Genomic DNA, 22159 nt, shown 5'->3' on the forward strand with positions numbered 1-22159 from the left:
GTTCAAATGATCCATAGTTTTGGTGATATGGTCCATACATGCCAAATGATCCATAGATTTCAAAAAATGTGTGGATCAATTAATATAGTTTCATTGGCCTTCTTTCCAAGCATTATGGGTCACATTATCAAAATAATGGATCATATAAACAAAATTATGGATCATATGACCAAAATTATGGATCATCATCAGGATAAAAAATGCGCAAATTTGAAGTTTTATGAATCAAAATATAGTTTTTATGGATAATTTTCCAAAGATTAATAGATCATGAAATTATTCTTTATGGAATCTCCCGAACTATTTAATGGATTTATGGTAGTTATGGAACATTCAAAAGTTATTTACTGATAGTTTTTTTTATGGATCGTTTTTGCACATTGAACGGTGCAAAGTAGGGGCTGCCTCCCGCAAAGGTTCCGTGCTGCGAGCCGAAATGGGCTGGAAATAAGGATAGGAGCAACTTGACGGACGAACGTGTGGTGATCGAAAGGTGGAAGCAGCACTCGAAAGGTGGAACATTTAGATGGAGCTGAGAGTACAGGCAGTGAAAGTCAAGGCAGCGGAGGAGATGACTACGTCAGTTCAGCGGACGATGGAAGCCAACCAGCCCCCACCTTGAAGGAAGTTAAGGATGCCATCCAACAACTGAAGACCAATAAAGCAGCTGGTAAGGATGGTATCGGAGCTGAGCTCAGCAAGATGGGCCCGGAAAAGCTAGCCACTTGCCTGCACAAATTGATAGTCAGAATCTGGGAAACTGAACAGCTACCGGAGGAGTGGAAGGAAAGGGTTATATGCCCCACCAAGTTTCAAAGTGCTCGCGTTTTTGGGGGCACGCCACTCGATACGGAGGCGGCGCACAACTATCATTTTTGTTGATTTAGCTTTGCTGCGTCGCAGCATGCGTGAAAAAATAAAAATGACAGTTTTGCGTTCCTTCCGTAAGTGGTAAGTGGTGTGCCCTCGAAAACGCGAGCACTTTGAAACATGGATTCCATGAGGAGTGACCTTAATGCCACCTACAAAGTGATATCCTATATCATCTTCCGACGTCTGTCAACATTAGTGAATGAGTTCGTGGGGAGTTATTAAGCCAGCTTCGTTGACGGCGACTCAACAACGGACCAGATCTTTACAGAACGGCAAATCCTTCAAACTCTCAAACCTTCGAATTCTGCAGTTCGTTCGAATCGCCCCTGGGACTAAGACAAAGTGATGGACCTTCGCGTCTGTTATTCCACATTGCGCGTGTCATGCGGAGAGCCGGGTGTAACAGCCAGGGTACGATTTTCAACAGATCCAGTTAATTTATTTGTTTTGCGGGTGACATGGACTTTGTCGGCCGAACATTTGCAAATGTGGCCTAACTGTACACCCGCCTGAAACGTAAAGCAACAAAAGTTGGACTAGTGGTCCCATGCTTGTGGGCGGAACCGAGCTCGACAGGGCTCGGGAAAGGGACAGGAAGCAGTGTTACGATAGACGGGGATACCTATAAGGTGGTCGAGGAGTTTGTTTACCTTATATCCTTACTAACGGCTGATAACAATAGTAGTCGTGAAATACATCTGTGGAAGCCGGGCCAACAGCAAACGAGGGAAGCAGGACTGCATCCCCGACCCGCTAAACCGTTTCTATTGCCGCCAAGCCCATCGTCCCTTCGGTACAACCAGAAAGTAATGCTTCAAAGGCGGGCCAGTGCATAACGCACCCTCGAGGTTAGCTGCGTGTCCTTGCAGCATCGAACATTGTGACTCGCTTTTTTTTAGAAGAATTCCATGGTATCGTGCCAGCGCATTGTCGGCTTTCCAGGTGGCCTTACCACGCCCTATGTCCTCGGAAGGTGGGAAGGGTCGACTTCGCGCCTGCTTCCCTCTGCACGACTGGTATCAAGAATGATGATGCCGCGTGCACCCCAAATTGACCTTTCTGCGATAGGGCCTATTCGCCAGCACACAGAGGGACTTGCCGACGCGGTGCCTACGCCTGCCCCAGCCTTGACAAGGACCCCTTTCCGTCCTCGGGCTCGGAACCCGCCCGGTTGACCGACGCCGCGAAAGCGACGATACCATGTCCCTAGCAGCACAATTCAGATCGTTTTGGTCACAGCAACTCATATATGACCGAATTTGGTCGTATATGAGTTATAATAACATTTACACGACATGTGTGTTGCTCGGGGTTGTTCTTCACGCGGTCACTTGTTCGATAAAAGGATCGAGTTCGACCACAGGGCACCGGAATGACCCATGAAGCCGACTCCGAACCCTTGGACCACCTCTTATTTGCGCATGAACTAGCCATTCCTCGAGTCCACGCGCCACCTTCTGTGTAGCTCAGAGACGATTTAGACGATAGCCGATAAAACGGCGTTCCAGTCAACTTCATCTTTACACATCCTCCGGACTAGGTTGTCCGGGGTAGTGTCCAGACTACATGTGGCAAGCATGTGGTCACGCATTGTGCGATAACGTGGGCACACGAACAACACGTGTTCCGCCGTTTCCTCTAAACCTGCGCACACCGGACACTCGGGCAAGGCCGAGTGTCCGAACCGGTGTAGGTACTGTCTGAAGCAACCATGGCCTGTAAGGACCTGGGTCAGGTGGAAAGTGATTTCTCCATGGCGCCTCTTGACCCACGTCCCTAGTAGCACAGTTCAGATCGATTTGGTTGCAGCAACTCCAATGTGACTTGATTTGGTTGCATATGAGTCACAGTGACTGATATGTGACAAGTGTGCTACTCGGGGTACCTATCTCCGGTATCAACCTATGAGTCCATCTACCCTTAGTGGAACTGTCCCACGCACGCTGCCATTTGACCATTTAGGCCAACCTGACAGTCCTACGGATGCCTTTCGTGCCGCGCATTTCGGAACACTCTATGTCTTCACCGATAACGATGTCAATAGGCATCATACCGGTGATGACGCAAAGTGCATCGTGCGACACGGTACGGTACGCGCTCGCAACTCTTAGGCACATGAGCCTATACGTACTTTCTAACTTCGTTCTGTAGCAGTTAATACGCAGGGCCGTGCCCCAAGCTGACCCCCCATACCTCAGTATGGCCAGTGCAACGCTAGCCAGAAGCTTGCGCTTGCTGGCATAAACCGCAGAGCTATTGGACATCATCCGGGACAATGCCACTATAGCTGTGGAGGCACGGTTGCAGGCGTAATTGACGTGACTACCATAGGTAAGCTTATCGTCGATTATTACCCCAAGAGTTTGATGGAGCGTTCAGAGGTGACCGTGCAGTTGCCTGCCCTTATCACCGCTTGTTGCTCCGACTTTCGGTTGTTAACAACAACCACCTCAGTCTTGTGGTGAGCCAGTTATAACTTCCTGTAACTCATCCACTCCTCCACAATTGTGATCGAGTGGGCTGCAGTCAACTTCACCTCTTCGATCAATTCGCCGTAGACCTCCAGCGTAATATCGTCAGCGAAGCCGACGATTACCACGCCCACCGGGAACTTCAACCTCAAGACACCGTCGTACGTTGACGTTTGATAACACCGGACCCAGTATGGAGCCTTGCGGAACCCCTGAGGTTATGTCAACGCGCTTGTGTTGTATACCAGTACTCGATTCTGGAAGTAGCTTCCGAGAATCTTGTACAGGTACTCGGGAATTCCAAGACGCAGGAGCGCATCTGCAGTAGCTGCCAAACTAGCACTATTGAAAACATTCCTCACGTCGAGAGTCACTACTGCACAATAGCGAACTCCCCTCCTCTTACGCAGGATAGCTATCTCCGCGGATTTGGTAACCGACAAGATAGCGTCTACGGTCGACTTACCCTTTCGGAAGCCAAACTGGTTACTCGATAGTTCATCCGCACCCTCCGTGCATATCAACAACCTGTTGAGTACCCGGTAAGGATCTGCTATGATGGTGATATCCGTCCCCCATTCAGCAGCTTTGCTGGAACAGTTGGGAGGGTTCGTGCAGCATTGTGCCATATTGTGCCAGCGTTAACAGAGCTTGCTTCTGTCAGGGCCTTTGCAGTCCCATTGCTTGTGCCCCGGTTCCAGGCACTTGAAGCAAACTTCGGGTTGCTCATACATGCCCACAGGGCATACCGCCAACCCCACCTTGACGCTCCCTAACTTGACTACCTTGGAGGCGTCCGCTGCAGATAGCCGAACCAATGCTACCTGTGTCCCTGCCGGACCTTTCCGTAGCCGAACGGCTGCGGTGGACGCCTCCACTTCACACTGTCGCCGCAGTGCCGTGACGAGCTCTTCGACTTCGGTGATCTCGTCCAGATCTTTAACCCTTTGTTAGCTCTTCAATTCTAACATGTACTATTTGCGGTATTCCGGCAAGCTAGAGCTGAGCGTTTCGCTCTCAAGGTCGTCTCCGAGAGACTAATCAAAAGTTCAATAAAGACACTCCTAATTCTCATTTAACATTAATTTATTGTGGGTACTTACAACGTCTAGGTTTGTGTGTGTGAGTGTGTGTAAGGTGGACGGCCGGCATAAACTGCTGCAGAGCTCGCGGGTAGGTTGTCTGGTTGAAGGGGGATTAACGTCCAGGGATTTCTAGGAATCATGCACTCGGTGGACCATGCAATCGGTGGATCATGCAGACGGTGTCCAAAGCGTCACGTGGCTCCGTGATGATCGAGTCTTCCTGGCCTTCGTCCGAATCGGCTATGGTACTAGCGTCGGCTATGGGTTCGTCCGATTCTAGGGCGCTTGACGGGGTCCTATAGACTGGGCCTACGGGGTAATTGGGCCGGAGAACCACTTTAGCGAAGCGATATTGGGTCCTGGATGTCACATTGGGTTTGTAGGTTATGATTAGTTTCAATACAGCTACTGGGTGGGTTTGGTCATGCAAAGTTCGTTTCGGCACCGTAATGCCTGAATGTATACCTGATTTGGGATCTACAGCTGGTGCGGTGTAGATTATATGCTAGGGAACTTAGTTTCCACTATATCCACTATTTTGGAGAACTTTTAGCTAATGCTTGGTTTTAGCTCACGTCTGACTTTTTCGACGTTCGAAGTTGGAAAGAGACCAATACTAGTGATATTCTTGCCCAGTAGCTAACCATCTCATCACAAATACCCTTTTTTGACAATCTGTTCTGGTCCTTTTTATGATTCGCGACAACTCTACATTTGGCTCCCATGCAGCAGATCTCTTTGCGTTTTCTGTTATATAGTGTATTACAAAATGTGTTCTTAACTTTAGGCGTGATAAAGAATTTCTGTGATATACATATATAATATGTGTGCATGCTTATATTTTTAATATTTTTTTAAACTAAGTTTTATACAATTATACATATAATCATTTGATAATAACAAATTTTAGCAACAATATACGTTTTAAATTATTATATTTTCTTGGTCGGCAGTCTGCTATAGGAAATCGTTTGCGAACGGTAACACCTTAGATTTACCTCCGTCGTGAGTGCCCTCACCTTGACCGTCCGCCAACTTCTTGTAGGCGGCGCCTACAAGACAGTCATCCCCTGGAGACTGTCTCCCCCGTTTTTGTGTCTGCTCCGTTGGAGCAGTCACCCCCGACGTGCCCGCAAATACTTGAGCCTCAGTCTGGGTAGACTTTGGCACCACCGTCTTCGCTGGTACGCCCTCGGTCGATTCAACCTTGCCCAAATCCGCGAATTCTTGGGCCTCAGTCTGGGTAGACCTCGACTCCACAGATTTCACGGGTTCGCACTTGGTCGTCCCGACCGCCGTTTCCAGCTTGGCGTCCAACATCGACTTTCGAAGTTTCAGCAAGCTCCTCTTGAGTTCCTTACTGATATTATGCTTCGATGACGCAAAGTCGATGATGGCGTCCAGCTGTTCCGTCGCCACCTCGTAGTCCGAAAGCCCATCGCGTTTGCGGTTCATCGCTTTCACAAGCCATGGGCCGTCTATAACCTCTACCGGCGGAGCCTGGGAGATGGTTAAGTGACCCACGCTGGCGCTGCGCACTGAGCTGCCGACTATTGCCTCTGGCCTCCTAGGCGGAGACCTGAACAACCCACCTCTTGCGAAGGGGTTGTCGCCTTTCCGAATGTTATTCATATAAGTCGCGATGCTATCCTTCAAAATAGCAAAAAAAAAGTTTGTTCGGTGAGCGCAATTTGAAATCTGAGAATGATTTTATCAACAGATTGATCAGCTAATAGAATCATGTACAATAAAATAACTACTATTTGTATTTTCAGCAGTGTTCTCCTCTTTCCAATGAATGCAAAAACCAATGAAATTCATGCTTACAGACGCGTCCACATCCCAAAACATGGGTGGAACAAAGTTACAAGTAACGAAAATGATGTAGCTGGATCACTAAGAAGCATGAGATACGTCCTGCAAACTATCATGAATCAGAAAAAATCAAAGTCGCTAATTTCAAGAAATGATCATTAACTTTCAGAAATCCTCAGAAATTTATATGGATCGCTACGAATTACTTAGAAATCTTATGACCGTTCAAGAATGCTCTGAAGTTCCGGGTCTTATTTCGGATAAGATATGTGGACTTAGGGATGATTTTGGTTTTACATTGGACTTCCAATAACTAAGACTTTTTATAAACTTGTAATAAATCATCAGCAGATTTCAACAAACTTTTTTTCTACAGAAATTCATATAGAATTTCAAACACTCTTTTGAGATCCGTGTACCAAACTTCATAATTGTATGGTTTTTATGGTGAGTCAACATGCAGTCCCTTCGAAGTGTTGAATGGTGCTGTGGTAGAGAGAAGGACTATCGATCACAAGATCCATAAATCGAATCCAGTTTTATATTTTTATTTTATTTGTTTCCGCTGTAGTACGCCTAACCTCTTGCGCTTTTTAGATTGCAAGCGGGTTATATTTGATGGCACATACGCAAAGACAGTGAAATGTTCAGTAGTGAAACAATTTGTGCTGCTTGGGTAGCCTTTTTGTAAAACAATTCTTTCTTTAAAATCACGGGAACCTCAAAGATTATCAGTTTAACCTTAATTTAATTTTTGACATAATAAGTTTGAACAACTTGGTTACTAATTAAACTTTGTGGGAAAGTTTCCGTTCAAAGGTGTGTAGCATATAAGTTTTCCTTCATTTTTAAGCGGGAAATGAAGTACATTCATATTGTTACGGAAAGAAATACTTGTTGAGTTTTGATATCGATACTACACTGCAGCTAACCGCAAGTCAGACTTATCTGGATATGGCGTCCATATACAGATAAGTCTGACTTGCGGTTAGCGGCAGTACATTACCAACATTATATTATGCCTATAACGCCTATAATCACGATATCACAAAAATCTGCGATATGGGCTTTCTAAGCATCCAAGAGTTTCAAAATGTTCAGATTGCATGCTTCACCGTATTTGATGTTAGAGCAGTATATTTTTTTTTACAAATTTAAGCTTTACTTGACGGAATGTGACTGACTTGCGATTACTTTTCTCATTGAGATGAAAAGTAATCGCAAGTCAGTCACATTGCGATTATCAGCACGGCAAGTGAGTTTTTCACTTTCTAGCCACTTATATGATCCATTAAATATTCAATCTTTGGTCTGTGACGTTTAGAGCTTATCAAATTTACTTAAATGTACACAATTTTTGACGAGAAAAATTACAAAAACTTTGCAAGCAGTTTTCTCATTTGCACGTTTTTACAGATGTGCTCGGCTTGCGGTTAGCGGCAGGGTAGTCCTCTACGGACATGAAACATGAACAATGCTCGAGGAGGACTTGCAAGCACTCAGAGTGTTCGAGCGACGGGTGCTTAGGACCATCTTTGGCGGTGTGCAAGAAGACGTTGTGTGGCGGTGAATAATGAACCACGAGCTCGCCCAGCTCTACGGCGAACCCAGTATCCAGAAGGTAGCTAAAGCCGGAAGGGTACGATGGGCAGGGCATGTTGCAAAAATGCCGGACAGCAACCCTGCAAAGATGGTGTTCGCTTCCGATCCGGCAGGTACGAGACGACTTGGAGCGCAGCGAACGAGGTGGGCAGACCAGGTGCAAAACGACTTGGCGAGCGTGGGGCGCATTCGAGGATGGAGAGATGCGGCCTCGAACCGTGTATTATGGCGTCAAATTGTTGATTCAGTGTTATCTGTTTAGATGTAAAAATGCCCGCCATGCCATGAGTATATATTTTGTATGGCAAGTACAATGTATACAATGAATACACTTTGCGCCCAGGGTGTCAAAAAAAGATAAAAGATGGAAATGTGAGCAGACACTCTATTTTTTAAGACAATTTCGGATATTTGGAACACTATCTTAACACACTCGTATTGTTATTACATACTTTATTTACTTGTAATTTAATTCATTACTTTCCCCACCTTTGGACCCTATACAATGTTAATTATATCTAGCATTTGATAGTTAGTACAGTGTATCATCATTTTGTTTTCTGTTACTCATTTATTTCGAGCGTCTTGCCTTTTTCGTTAATCCTGTTTGCCATATTGCAGGCGGGATAGTGCTCATACAAACACCCACACCCACTCACACAATGTTGTGTTTTGAGAATGTGCGCGTATCGTCCATTCTATTGGGCTCTGTTGGTTTTTTTTCTCTCTAGTCTGTTTTTGCGTGTCGTGAAAATCAGGTAGTCTACACGTTCCGAGATGTTTCCATTGTTTGTTGTCTCCGTTTGAGATTGTTTATTCCGAGCAACCCATTTTTGGATTTTCCAATAATACGGCGTTGATTTGTTCTATATCACGGATACCACATGCTGCAGTATTAGTTTGAAGTTGGAATGGATTTTGATGTCAACATGTTTTAGCATATTTAATTCGCATGTTTCACGCCGTTTTATTAATCAAGCATTGAGGTCTGGGATAATGGGACATTAAATTTTTCGAATACAACATTGTCTAGTTCATTGTTTTATTTGGGTTTTGCCTGTCTCTCTGTTAATAGTAAATTGTAACATGGTTGCGTTGATCCGTATTCGTAAACTGCTATTGTATTTTTTCTTGTTGATGTTTCTGTTTGTTGTTGAGTGATTTTTTTGTGTATCGTTTGGTATTTAATGTTACGAAGTATTATTTCATGTTTATGTATTTTAATTGAATTTTCTTTTCGTTTTCGTTAAAACTTTAAAAATCAATTTAAATATCCTTGTTTTCTTTATGTTGCATTAATTATTAATATTATATTTCTTCTTTAAAAATTGTATTTAAGGCCATTCCTGTTCTGAATTGTATGTTTTCTGAGAAAAAGAAATAGATAACTAAAGGTAATGCTAACGGAATTTCGACAAAGAAACACAAACCTGACGTTGAATATTTTCAATAGAAAAAAAGTTTTTCATTAGTACGTAAACAATTTAAGTAAAGTGCTCAAGAAACCATAATATGATTGAAAATAATTTTCTTTGTGTATAGACGGTGAGAGAAAATCACAAACTTATGGTTAACAATTCAGAACAGTAGTTTCGATTAGAGGATTTTTTCTATTAAAACAATAACAGTGCACAATAATCAAGTGATGTGACGTTCCAGTGTTACCAGAGATCGACAGCGACGAGTGAGGATTGCGCTCTGGAAAGCAGCGTAGATAATGGTGCGCTATAAGAAACCTCTCAGAGAGGGCAAAGACTTTCGTGTCAGTCGGTATACAAATAAGTATTCGTCGGGGAGAGATCAAAAGAAATGTCTCGTTTTGAAACCATTCTACTCAATCGTCGGCGGTTACTGAACAGTACACATAGGAACGTCATAAAACTTATGTCAAAAATCAAAGGAAAAACACGTGTAGATTAAAATTCTAAAAGTAAAGGGAAAAATCTTTGGAACGAATTCTAGCTTAAAAGGAAAAACGTTAATCACATTCGTCTTGAAAGATTCTCTTTCGCTTTCTGCGTTTAGCTTTTGCTTGAGATTCTCTTCAGCGCGCGTTCTCTGCTGTTTGTCCGCTTATTAGTTATACATTAATTTAATTTATTACTTGCTTCTTCGTCTGATGCTTAACCATTTTTGTTTTGCTCTAGGTTCTATTACAATTATATATAAGATTCCCATAAAAAGTTTCAATATTATTTCCTTTCCTTCTTTTTTTTCAATATATTTTATCACTTTTTAAGAATAGATAAAAATATTTGTCAAAAATTTCCTCTTGTTTATATATCGTACAGTTAAAATTATTATCGAAATCATTTCAATGTTCAACAAGAAAGCATCTAATTCAACTGAAAAGTGAATAATCAAAACGGAAAACAACAAAGTGTAAACCAGTGACAAGTGAGTGAAAGTCAGAGGAAAAACTGAAAACAGAAACATTGTGCACCATTAAAATGACGAAATTTTTTTTTGTTGATTGGAGTGCGGATGTGCAGTTGCTGTCAACTGATACGATCCCATCACCTCTTTACTAAACTCTGTGCTTATTTTTACGGTTCAACCATGTGCCCGTGAATGAGTGTTTGTGTGTGTCGGTGTGTCCTCACTATGACGTGTATGTGTGTTTGTGTGCATATTCGATAATCACAAGAAAACAAAAACGATCAATTCAGTAGCTTGCTTTGTTATTTACTCGCGCAGTAGTTGCGTTACCCGGCGCTTGCTGCGTGTCTGTGAACGTGTATTGGTGCGACACCCGATGGAGCGGTACTCTGGCGTTCGAATCGGCTGTGCTTGCATGCGTCCTAAGTGTGAGTGTGGGAAAAGAGGAGAGAAGTGTTGCCAGGGTGAAGAGCGTGACCGTTCTCATGGGATCGAATGCGTTGCGTGATAGGGAAATTCGAAATTTAGTTTCGCTAGTGTTTGGGAGAAACCAGTCGAAAACTGAAAGCTGAGAAGCGATGAAAATTGTGCTCAAAATTGCTTCAGATCGGAGCCCGTTCGCCGTTGCGGCCGTTGTAATATTTTGGGGTTTTATTGTTTTTTTGTTTCAAGTTTATAAAAATAATATTTTGACTAGGTAAAAGTCTCAGCTACGAGTTTGTAGATGTCGCTGAAGGCGTTTTTGGTAGAATTGTCTTCTTTTGTGTTCTCTCGTTCATCTTTGCTCTTTAATTAACGATAACAGTTTCTCATTAGGTAATTTGTTCAATGTTTTTGTTTGCGATGTTGCACGATTTTCTTAATGTTTTCTTGTAAGTTATATCGAATCTGTTACGTGTTCAAACAAAACAAGTGAGATAGCGTAGATTAATTGCTTGTATTTGCTGTTCGGTTAGCTTGCAGGCTATTTATTATTATTTATCTCTCGTACTGAGCGGAAGTCAGTAAGGAGTGGGATTTCGAAAATAGGTGGCAAGTTGATAATATTTTCCCAATTATTGACAAACTGATGTCAACACAGCGTTATTTCCCTTTATTCGCTGGTCATTTTTTCTGTTACTCATAAGTTGTCCAAATAGCTTGATATCAGTTTCAGTTAATTAATCAACATCATTCTATGTTTTGTCTAGATTTTACCATTGTACTACATACGCTATAGCTAAATATTTTCACTGTAATGCTTATTATTCCTAATATATTTTGGTAGTACTACTAGAAAATAAAAAATATATAAACTCATCGTTTGTTACTATAAAAGACAGCAAATTAGCAGGAATAAAATAAATAAGCATCGGCTTTGGAATAAATAAATAATTTAAATAATAAAAAACACACTTATCTTTGGTTAATTTTTATCTTCTTCAAATTCGGTTTCAGAAACGATAAAAAAATAACAACTAGAATATCATACTAGAATCGAAACTAGGAGTGTCATATTCCCTCATTATCTTTATTTCTCATACTTCTCATTTTATTTCATAAATGATGGAGCACCGTATTTGTAAGGAAAAGAAGGAAAAATTTGATTGTCAAAATCACGAATTTAAATATCTAATGAAGCTCGAAGTTTGAAATTTTCACATTTATCTGACATTGTTTGTTTTTTTGACGAGATTTGACAAACTACACAACCATGTTCGACTGTCAAAGAATAGAGTATTTTTTACAAAATAGCCGTAAAATTTCTGTTTATTTAAAATAAATCTCCATTTTCTGAGCTCATGAGATTTAGAGGAGATTCATAGAAACAATATCTTGTCTTCTTCAATTTTTTTTAGTACTTATAGGATTTCTGATATAAGAATCCGATCAATTTATTTTAGTAAAGCAAAAGCAAAATAGAACATTTTAATATCAAACAAAAAAAAAGATCAGAAGGTCTTTTTACGCAACTATTGTTTTTTTATATTGTTTATACAAATTCACGCTAAATCCTGAATTCTTCTTAAGGCATAGGGTCTGCCCTGAATGTTGTTAGTACTCCGCTGGGTACTTTATCCGAAAATGTTGGAAAATGCTTTCATTAGCGCGCCTAAAACTCTCCGGAGGCGCAGTTGCGGCAGTAGAGTGATCGACAATTAGACTCTAGCCAAACATTTTCACGAACATGAACGCAAAATATGTGTTTAAAAACAATCCCATTTTATTATAAGTAAAATTTGGTGGATTTTTGAATCAAAAATTTGGCATGTACAAATATTGTTTGTGAAAAATCAAATTCATCGTATGATTTCGGGTCTTGAAAAACAAAGAAAAGTTGCACTGCTGAAATGGCTTCTGAGGATCCATTGGAATCCAAAGGATTCATCAGGCTCCATACAGCTCTGTTTTTTCACAGAAAACAGTCACAACTGTGTTGAATCATTGAACATTGGATAAATTTTTTACTAAAGACAAGAAAAATACGAATGACGGAAATTCTGGTTTTCGTCTGTTAGTACAAAGTCGAAATTCCAGGACAAAAAAACTCTGCTCAATAAACTCTAGAAACATTTTTCAAAAAAAAGTATTCCATAATTCCAATCTCTTAAAATGAATCTATTTACATTATTTCTTTTCCATTTTTTAAATATATTCTTTCATCAATTTGTTTCATCGTTCTGGGCAAAAACAGAGATGCAGAACATGATTTGAATAGCGTCAACACTCGTAAAATGTTTGTTTAATAAAACTGAGACTGTTCAAGAGAACTAAAAAGACAGTAAGGGACAGTAACGTCGGGTCCATGTAAAGTAAAAACCTGCTCCATATTGCGATTCTAGCATAGGGGAAACAATGACAGCCGAAAGGTAGTACGTGTTTTCGTTCTGAATCGTTTTGTTAATTGGTAGATCCTATCATATTGTTTGAACAGATACATCAATATTAGTTGTTTGTTTCACATTGTAGACATTTTCAGCGTACTTTTTTTTTCTTTAATTGTTTAGGTGATACTTCCATTTTGTTCAATGTAGTCGTAAATGTATAGTTAATATATTATATTTCTTCGTCAGCTACGGTTTAATATATGCTTACTTTTCATCAATAAATTTCTCTTCAATATGATCGGGCACGAAATTGATATGTTTGAATTGTTGATTTATCGTAACACTTTTTTCCCATAGAATAATTTGTTTATTTTGTTCATTTAGTCTAGTTTGCATGCATCTTGTGGATCATTTCGATTCGTTTTCATGATAGTTGCTGAACTGATAAGATCAAACCCAAGAACCGGACAGATACAACTTAGCCTTAAAAAGACGGCATATAGTCAACAAGTAGATAAAAAATAAAGCTAGAAGGCATTTGAAGTTTGATTAATAATCTGATATTTATACTACATCCTCGAAAAAGATCGCTAGACAAAATTCTCCTGTATGGGGACACTTAAAACTAAACCACTAAATATGATATTTATGTCAACACTCCTAGGTCGTATGAAACGATATCTTTTGGTTACTCAAAGTTACAACTACACTCATTGCGCCGTGTACATATAAACAAGTGAAACAATATATCTATTTGTTTGCGTGTGTTGATAAAATCGGACTTTGCAATTAGATATATCATGAATAGTTTTTTTGTTGACAAACTACAAACCGTGCCGCTGAAGCCGCAAGACTCGAACATTTAATTGTTCCGTCCTGATTTCACTTGGCGGCGAAACGCAGCCCAACATCGTTTTGCTAAATCTTTTATCACATATTTTTATTACAATTACATTCATTCAAGCTACATCCCCATCTTATTCACTATGTTCAAGTGTATAGCCCTAGTATTCAATTTAAAATTTGAGAGACAAATCATTGTCAACATAAGCATCACTTTTTGTAATTTTTTTTTCAATTATTTTTATGTTTTGTGTATGTTTGCCAGAGATGATAAAAGTTGCTGCTGGATGTCCCTAGAGCAGTTAGACGATAAAGTTTACTTACAAGCTAACGTTTGTTTCCTAAGCTATGTCACTTTCCTTACAATGTAATGTTTAACCCAAAGCTGATATGTATTCATTTTGCTCCCTCGCAGAAGTAGGCTCCAGGAACATTGGTGCGGCTCGTCTGGATGGATGTCCCAATCAACGATCGAAGCCACCGCACCGCATCGGAAACCGTTCCAAGATTCTCGATCGCACTAACCTCTGGGGGCCGGATCAAGATACAGATTGTCGTCTTGAAAACAGATCCATACTCATCCGATTTAACTACACACTGTATTGGACGGAATGATTTTTCTCTTCTTGCGCCTTCATTTTCTCTTCCACTGTTTCGCATTCTAGCAGTTGTTCTGATTTTGAAACATTCGTTGAAATTTTCCTTTCCTTGTTCTGCTATCTCAGCTCTTTTCCATCCCAATTGTCTGGCAGCACTGCTGCCTGGAAAACAGACTAATGCACGTCTTCAAACACCCAAACTTCAACTTTTGAATTTGTCATGTTTTCACCACATGGTTTTAGCAAAAGAGTTGTTATCTACGTGCACTAATCTGAATTCTCCACCTTGCCTCAACTGTAGATTTTTTGAGATGTTCTTTACGAGAGATGTTCTCACAGAAGCAAATTCACTCACAGAATCAAACACCGAAAAAAGTTTCACTACTTATTGCTATGTTAAGACCGCTCACCCGGTACTTCATTCTTTACATACAAGGGATAATCCTATACAAATAATGTTTCCGTAATGCCCCTGACAGCAAGCTTCTACACCGGAAGCGGACTTTTGATGCAAAACAGGATGTCGTTGATGGGTTTCCATTAGAACGCAAGCTTACTTTGGTACTTATAGCTTCTATGTTGCTTGATTCCGTAATTTCAACATGATTGACTGCCCCGTTCCCTCTGCACGATTGATGCTGGATAGGAACTGATGCGTCTCTTTGGTGTCCTATTTTATATAATTGACGGTAACTTTGCGTATTCTGTTGACTTCTGGTCTTGCTTTTTTGACAGATTCCAGTTTGCACCAAATCGCCCACTTCTACCGGGCAAGTTTGTGCCAAGGGCTTGTGATGGTATTCTTACTTCACTAACTTTAGCTTATGTTGATGATAACGTTAAATTTAGTTTTGAATAAATTTTCTTTTTGGATAAAAATTACTTTTGATGAAGAGCAATGCCATTGTCTGAAACACATGTTCAATAACTGCTATTCCAAGCAAAGCATCTGGCGCTTGCCTATGCTACTTGTTTAGTACGACTATTCCAACGTTAGATAATCGATTGATGATAATGCCGCTTGATTTAATTTTATAAATGTCAACAAAAGAAATCTCCTACCCAATCTGCTCTGCCGGAAACGGATCTTGGGTTTTAGCATGCCCCGAATATTGCCTAGCAGTTTGTTTCCACTACAGTATGCGTCCTTACGAAACTATGTGTTTAGTTTTACAAACTATCGTTCCCATCTTTGTCGATTTTAAAAAATCTTTGATATGCATGGATATTTTCATTTACAATTAGTTTTGTTATTGCTTATTAGCCGTCTTCCTACGAACTACCGTTTGTTTGTTGACTTTTCCATTGTCTCGTTAAAAAATAACTGCAACGTTTTGAAACCCTAATCACATATTTTATTTTTGTGTGTCTGCACGTTTGGGTGCAATCGTTTCCAAAGGGAGCTTCACCATAGTTCCATTACTCGAATTGTATATTTGTAGTAAGTACGGTTCAACGGAAAAGCAATAGGCTGATAACAGGTGTAACCGAGAAGGAAATTAAAACAGTTCAACGTAGCTTTCGTATAAAAATCGTTCTAGGGCACATTATGGTTCAATTGGGGGGCCAAACATGGTCTTCATTTATCACATTTACACACTTCAACTAAATGATTTCCTCTAGGATAAATTGGTTAAACAAACGGTCTGTGATTATTCTCACAGTTTCGAGTTATACACAGTTTTGTTTTCTTTTCCACCGGAAGGACGCTGTCGAAGTTCACGCTCGGGGCTGTGGAACAGCAATCGCGTAGAGTCCGTTGTTGCTGCTGTTGTTGTTGTTTACATTGTTGAAACGTCCAGCCGATATGCCGTTACTGATATCAAACCCCAGTCCGTTTCCGTTAGCTGCGTTGATGTAGGAGTTGTTGATAACTGTTGTTGTCTGATGATGATTATGTTGCTGATATTGTTGCTGTTGCTGCTGCTGCTGATGGGGTCAAGTTGTAGCCATCAAGTAAGTGTTGAGATCGATTCGTTCACTCTTCTTCCCCAAATGATGTTCCATTCTTGGCTCCATACCCGCTCCCCTGAAAATAAAAATAGTATGTGAACTGCTAGATTTGTTTTTTCTTGAATATGATGGTGAACGATAAAGATACAATTAAAAACCGTTGACGTTTTCTAATACCTCACTGATCATGAATATGTGGTATGAAAATTTACTTTATTACATTTTCGAGTGCAGGTGAAGAGACGTTTGATAACATGCGAGTAAGTTGATTATATTTTACATAAAAAATGAATACAAATATTAAAACCCTATGAATATACTATAATCAGAATTTGGATTGCACAAAAATGAGAAAATTTCGGACTTTTATTTCCACCGGGATTGATTGGTAGAGGATGTTGAAAGCTTCCAAAGTCATCGACATAGGTGCACGAATCAAGAAGTCAAAGACTGGGTTTGCGAGTTTGGCAAATATTTGGGATAAGTCAGTACATCAAAATCCGAATTTTCTATTCTAATATGAAATCTGTGCGGCTGTACTCCAGTGCAACATGGTGTGTATCAGTGGAGAACACTCAAAGGCTACTACATGTGTTCATTGACATATACCTGTGATACAAAGAGCTCTATCGTCGTTGTCACCGGAAGCCCACAACAACTGCGATTCGGGAACGGAAGTGGGGCTGGGTCGGCCACCAACGCATAATCTTTTTGATTACTTAAGGCTCAAGACAAATTGGGAGATGAAAAGAGCTCTCTGAATGGTTTACCACCGGCGATGTATCGTCTGTCTCTTTCCATACGTTGAAAAATTGTGATTGTGGTAGTGCAACACTGATAAAGCTTGAGCTAAGCTTGAGCTTGATTGACTGCTCGTAGTTGCTACTCCATTATGACCAGATCAGCTGTTCTTGCACAGGGAACCAACAGATGTTTGCTTGGGACTAGCACACATCTTCAATGTACAAGTAGAGTAGAGTGGGGCAAGAGTGCGCGTGGGGTAAGAGTACGTTTTTCGATTTTTTGAAGTAATAAAAAAGATAAACTAGCAACACTGCATCAGTTTGGCAGGTATTCTGGCCAACTATTATCATGCGTAATTGTAAACGATTTGAATAAACAACAAGGGAGATATGGAGTTAGATAACTTTTTGGTCATTTTGCTAAAAATAATTGGATTTCCGCAACTAATATTTCATTACCATATATACGTTCAATCAGGTGAACATTATACCATTTCGATAACCTATTGTATAGAGTACTTTATGGTACAGAACACAAATCCGGTTGGTTTTCCAAGAAGTCAAAACCATTACTTGAATCATTTTTGGGACTGTGGGGTAAAAGTACGCAGGAATCGGTGGGGCAAGAGTACGCATATGAATCTTCAAGTTATGATGTCAAACCCGTATCTCCGGCCGAAATAAGACTTCTTCCAAAGCGTAAAGATCCACAACTAAGAAAAAAGGGACAGAATTCGAAATTATCACAAGTTTTTAGGATAAGTTGAAGTAATTCGGTGTTAGAAAAGACTTAGCGAACAAAGCACTGAAGCGAAATAATGAAATTGTATTGTACACCTAAACATAGTACGAAAACACAATTTCTTCTGAATAAGAAACATTCATAAATTACGCAGCGTTTAGCTGGGAGGGGTTGTGAGATTTGTGACGATCCATATAATTTTTAGAGGATTCATACAAATAGTGTAAGATAGGGGGGAGGGGTGATGAAATAGCCAAATTTTCCGTTACGTGATTGGTGAACTTTTTTTTAAGGAAAATGCCTTTGAATACGCCACGCGAAACGTGATATATATTTTTACCTCTGTAGTTTTTTGTATATATAAAAAACAATGGTTTTTCGTATGAAAGTACACATTATTAGGACCCCCTCCCCCTTCAAGAGTTACGTAATCTTTAAACATTGCCTAATATATGCTCATTAAACATCAATTAAATGTTATTAACTCTTATTTGTGTTAATATATACTTAAAGCACATGATTTAATAAATGCGTACTCTTACCCCACCCGATGCGCACTTTCACCCCACCGGTGGGGTAAGAGTGCGTTTTTCACTTGTCTTGCAATAAGGGTTCTACTAAAACGAATCTCAATAATTTCAATATTTTTTTCACTGGGTAACATAAAGGAAGAGTATATGAATCATCGACACTGATTTGATATGCAGAAGCTTGCTTCAGAAGGGCCACATGATCGATTGAAAACTAAGTGCGTACTCTTGCCCCACTCTACTCTACCGGTGATCTCATTTGTTAGGTCATACTGGCGCCTGCCACGTCAGAATGCAAGTCAATGTAGGGAAGGGGGAGGAAATGATGATGCAATCACTCGCCCACTGCAAGCCGAATATACCTCTGCACTTGCCACGAGTTCATGCGGAATTTGTTGGAATTTTTGGGTTAGGTTCGAGAGGCAGAGGTCCGTCTTGGTTAACGAGCTGCCAATGTGATAGATAGGAGAAGGCAACTGATGGAATTTCTAATTGGATGTAGGAAACGAGCTCTATAGTTCATTCCCAATTCTAGCAGATTACTGTTAGAATACTCAAGTTGAAGGTATACACTAATAAAAATCCACACATTTTTATTGGCAAAAATCTAAAGAAATTTACAAATAAATGTTATGTGTGAGTTAATAATCACCTGCTATAGGGGAATCCACATAAAGGTTATAAGTTAATAACGGTTATGTGTGTTTCCACATACATGATATGCGAATTCACATAGCCGTTATGTGGGAAATGCTATAGTCAAAATTTATGTGTGCCATACATAATGGATATGATTGGATTTTTGTCAGTGTAGGAATAGTAATGGAAACGGTATGGAAGTCCATTTCCAGTTCTAGCGATTGCTAGAACATGAGAAATATAGAGAAAGATACAAAGTAGGAGAATGGAACGGACCTGGGATTGAACCCACGACCTCCTGCGTATGAGGCAGAAGCAGTAGTTGGGTTGGTTTGCGCAGGGCGAATAAGCCGCCTTTAAAACAACCAAAAGGTTGCGACAGGATAATCTACGATGAATTACATTCCCGCAACTTCGACGTCGTAGCGGTGCAGGAAATCTGCTGGACAGGACAGAAAGTGTGGAAAAGCGGGCATCGAGCGGCTACCTTCTACCAAAGCTGTGGCACCACCAACGAGCTGGGAACCGGCTTCATAGTGCTGGGCAAGATGCGCCAACATTTGATTGGGTGGCAGCCAATCAACGCAAGGATGTGCAAGCTGAGGATAAAAGGCCGTTTCTTCAACTATAGCAGCATCAACGTGCACTGCCCACACGAAGGGAGACCCGACGACGAGAAAGAAGCGTTCTATGCACAGCTGGAGCAGACATACGATGGGTGCTAACTGCGGGACGTCAAATTCGTCATCGGTGACATGAACGCTAAGGTAGGAAGGGAGGAAATGTATAGACCGGTCATCGGACCGGATAGTCAGCATACCGTATCGAACGGCAGCGGCCAACGATGCATAAACTTTGCAGTCTCCCGCGGAATGGTAGTCCGAAGCACCTTCTTTCTCCGCAAGAATATTCACAAGGCCACATGGAAATCACCTAATCAAGTAACGGTAAACCAAATCGACCACGTTCTAATCGAATGCAAATTCTTCTCCGACATCACGAACGTCCGCACTTACTGCAGTGCGAATATTGAATCCGACCAGTACCTCGTTGCAGTATGTCTGTGCTCAAAACTCTCGACGGTGTACACCACGCGTCGGAGTCGTCCGCTGCGGCTTAACATTGGGCGGTTACAAGACGGAAGACTAGCCCAAGACTACGCGCAACAGCTGGAAGTGGCACTCTCAATGGAAGAGCAACTAGGCGCAGCGTCTCTTGAAGATGGCTGGAGAGTTATTCGATCCGCCATTGGAAGCACCGCAACCGCTGCACTAGGCACGGTGCTCCCGGATCAGAGAAACGACTGAGTATGACAGCGAATGTGAGCAGTTAGTTGAGGAGAAGAATGCAGCATGGGCAAGATTGCTGTAACACTGCACGAGGGCGAATGAGGCACGATACAAACGGGCGCGGAACAGACAAAACTCATTTTTTTCGGAGGTGCTAATAACGCACGAAAGTTCTATGAGAAGTTAAACCGTCCATGTAAAGAGCCACGAGCCACAGCCCGATGTGTATAAGGACATAAACGGGAACCTTATCACAAACGAGCGTGAGGTGATCCAAAGGTAGTGCGGTAGCACTACGAAGAGCACCTGAATGGCGGAGTGGCAGACAACGGTGGCGGTATGGTTAAGAACAGGAGCACGTGCGCAGGACAAACGACTTCCAGCTCCGAATCTCCAGGAAATCCAGGAGGAGATCGGCTGGCTGAAAAACAACAAAGCCCCTGGAGTTGACCAACTACCAGAAGATCTGTTTGAACGCGGTGGTGAGGCACTGGCTAGAGCGCTGCACTGGGTGATTATCAAGGTTTGGGAGGATGAGGTTCTGCCGCAGGAGTGGATAGAAGGTGTCGTGGGTCCCATCTACAAAAAGGGCGATAAGCTGGATTGTGGCAACTACCGCGCAATCACATTGCTGAACGCCGCCTACAAGGTACGCTCCCAAATTTTATGCCGCCGACTTACGCCAATTGCAAGAGAGTTCGTGTGGCAGTACCAGTCGGGATTTATGAGTGAACGCTCTACCACGGATCAGGTGTTCGCCGTACGTCAGGTATTGCAGAAATGCCGCGAATACAACGTGCCCACACATCATCTATTTGTCGACTTCAAAGCCGCATATGATACAATCGATCGGAACCAGCGATGGTAGCTAATGCACGAAAACGGATTTTCGGATAAACTGATACGGTTGATCAAGGCGACGATGGATCGGGTGATGTGCGTAGTTCGAGTTTCAGGGGATTTCTAGAGTCCCTTCGAAACGCGCAGAGGGTTACGGCAAGGTGATGGTCTCTCGTGTCTGCTATTCAACATCGCTTTGGAAGGGGTTGTCGGACAGTAATCCGGTGAAAATGGTTGTCGAAAACGATCCGACGGGAACAAGAAGGCGAGGTGCACAGCGGGCAAGGTGGGTCGATCAGGTGGAGGACGATCTGCGGACCCTCCGCAGACTGCGTGGTTGGCGACATGCAGCCATGGACCGAGCTGAATGGAGAAGACTTTTATGTGCAGCACAGGCCACTCCGGCCTTATTTGCTTGTGCTTAGCACAGAGACAATGATAAACAAATGATTTTACTATACAAAAGCGCCTACTTTCTGGAAATAGGGTATAAGGCTCAAACCTTGGCCTATTATGCTGTGGTTGAGCACATTTATCAATTTAAATATTTATATATTGAAGATCTAACCGTTATTGTGCCACCAAATGCCTTTCTTACTTTTGGTTATTACGCTAAGTATTCAAAAACAACAATAATGGTTAAAAATCTATTATTTAATCCATCAAAAGTTTCGTGCGAAATGGACTTTATGTTCGACCAATTTTCCTAATATCGGCTCTGGTGTTAGATGTTTTTTCGGCCCATGAAATGTTGGCGCATTATTCACATTATTCACTATTATAATGTGCTGCTTTAAATGAAAATCGTCACCCGAATTTTAGCAACTAGTGTTCTAATATTGTTCAAAAAAGTTTTGTTAATTATTTCACTATACCAATGAAAATAGTGAATTTAACATGAATGCTAAAATAGTTGGACTGTTATCCGTTCATCTAATGTGCGAAAATA

The 22159-nt window shown here is 41.3% G+C and overlaps 1 protein-coding gene across 5 annotated transcripts in view; it reads right to left on the reverse strand.

The window, feature by feature from the left end:
• Positions 1-8284: 8284 nt before the first annotated feature.
• The window catches only part of LOC134220438 (protein couch potato), a 549209-nt gene continuing 535334 nt past the window's right edge, over positions 8285-22159 (reverse strand). For all 5 annotated transcript variants that reach the window (XR_009981901.1, XR_009981899.1, XR_009981900.1 and 2 more), the window contains one exon: positions 8285-16503. The gene's annotated coding sequence lies outside the window, so the exon portion shown is untranslated. The remainder of the gene's footprint in view (positions 16504-22159) is intronic.

The sequence above is a fragment of the Armigeres subalbatus genome, chromosome 3, assembly GCF_024139115.2.
Source record: "Armigeres subalbatus isolate Guangzhou_Male chromosome 3, GZ_Asu_2, whole genome shotgun sequence".
Taxonomy (NCBI): domain Eukaryota; kingdom Metazoa; phylum Arthropoda; class Insecta; order Diptera; family Culicidae; genus Armigeres; species Armigeres subalbatus.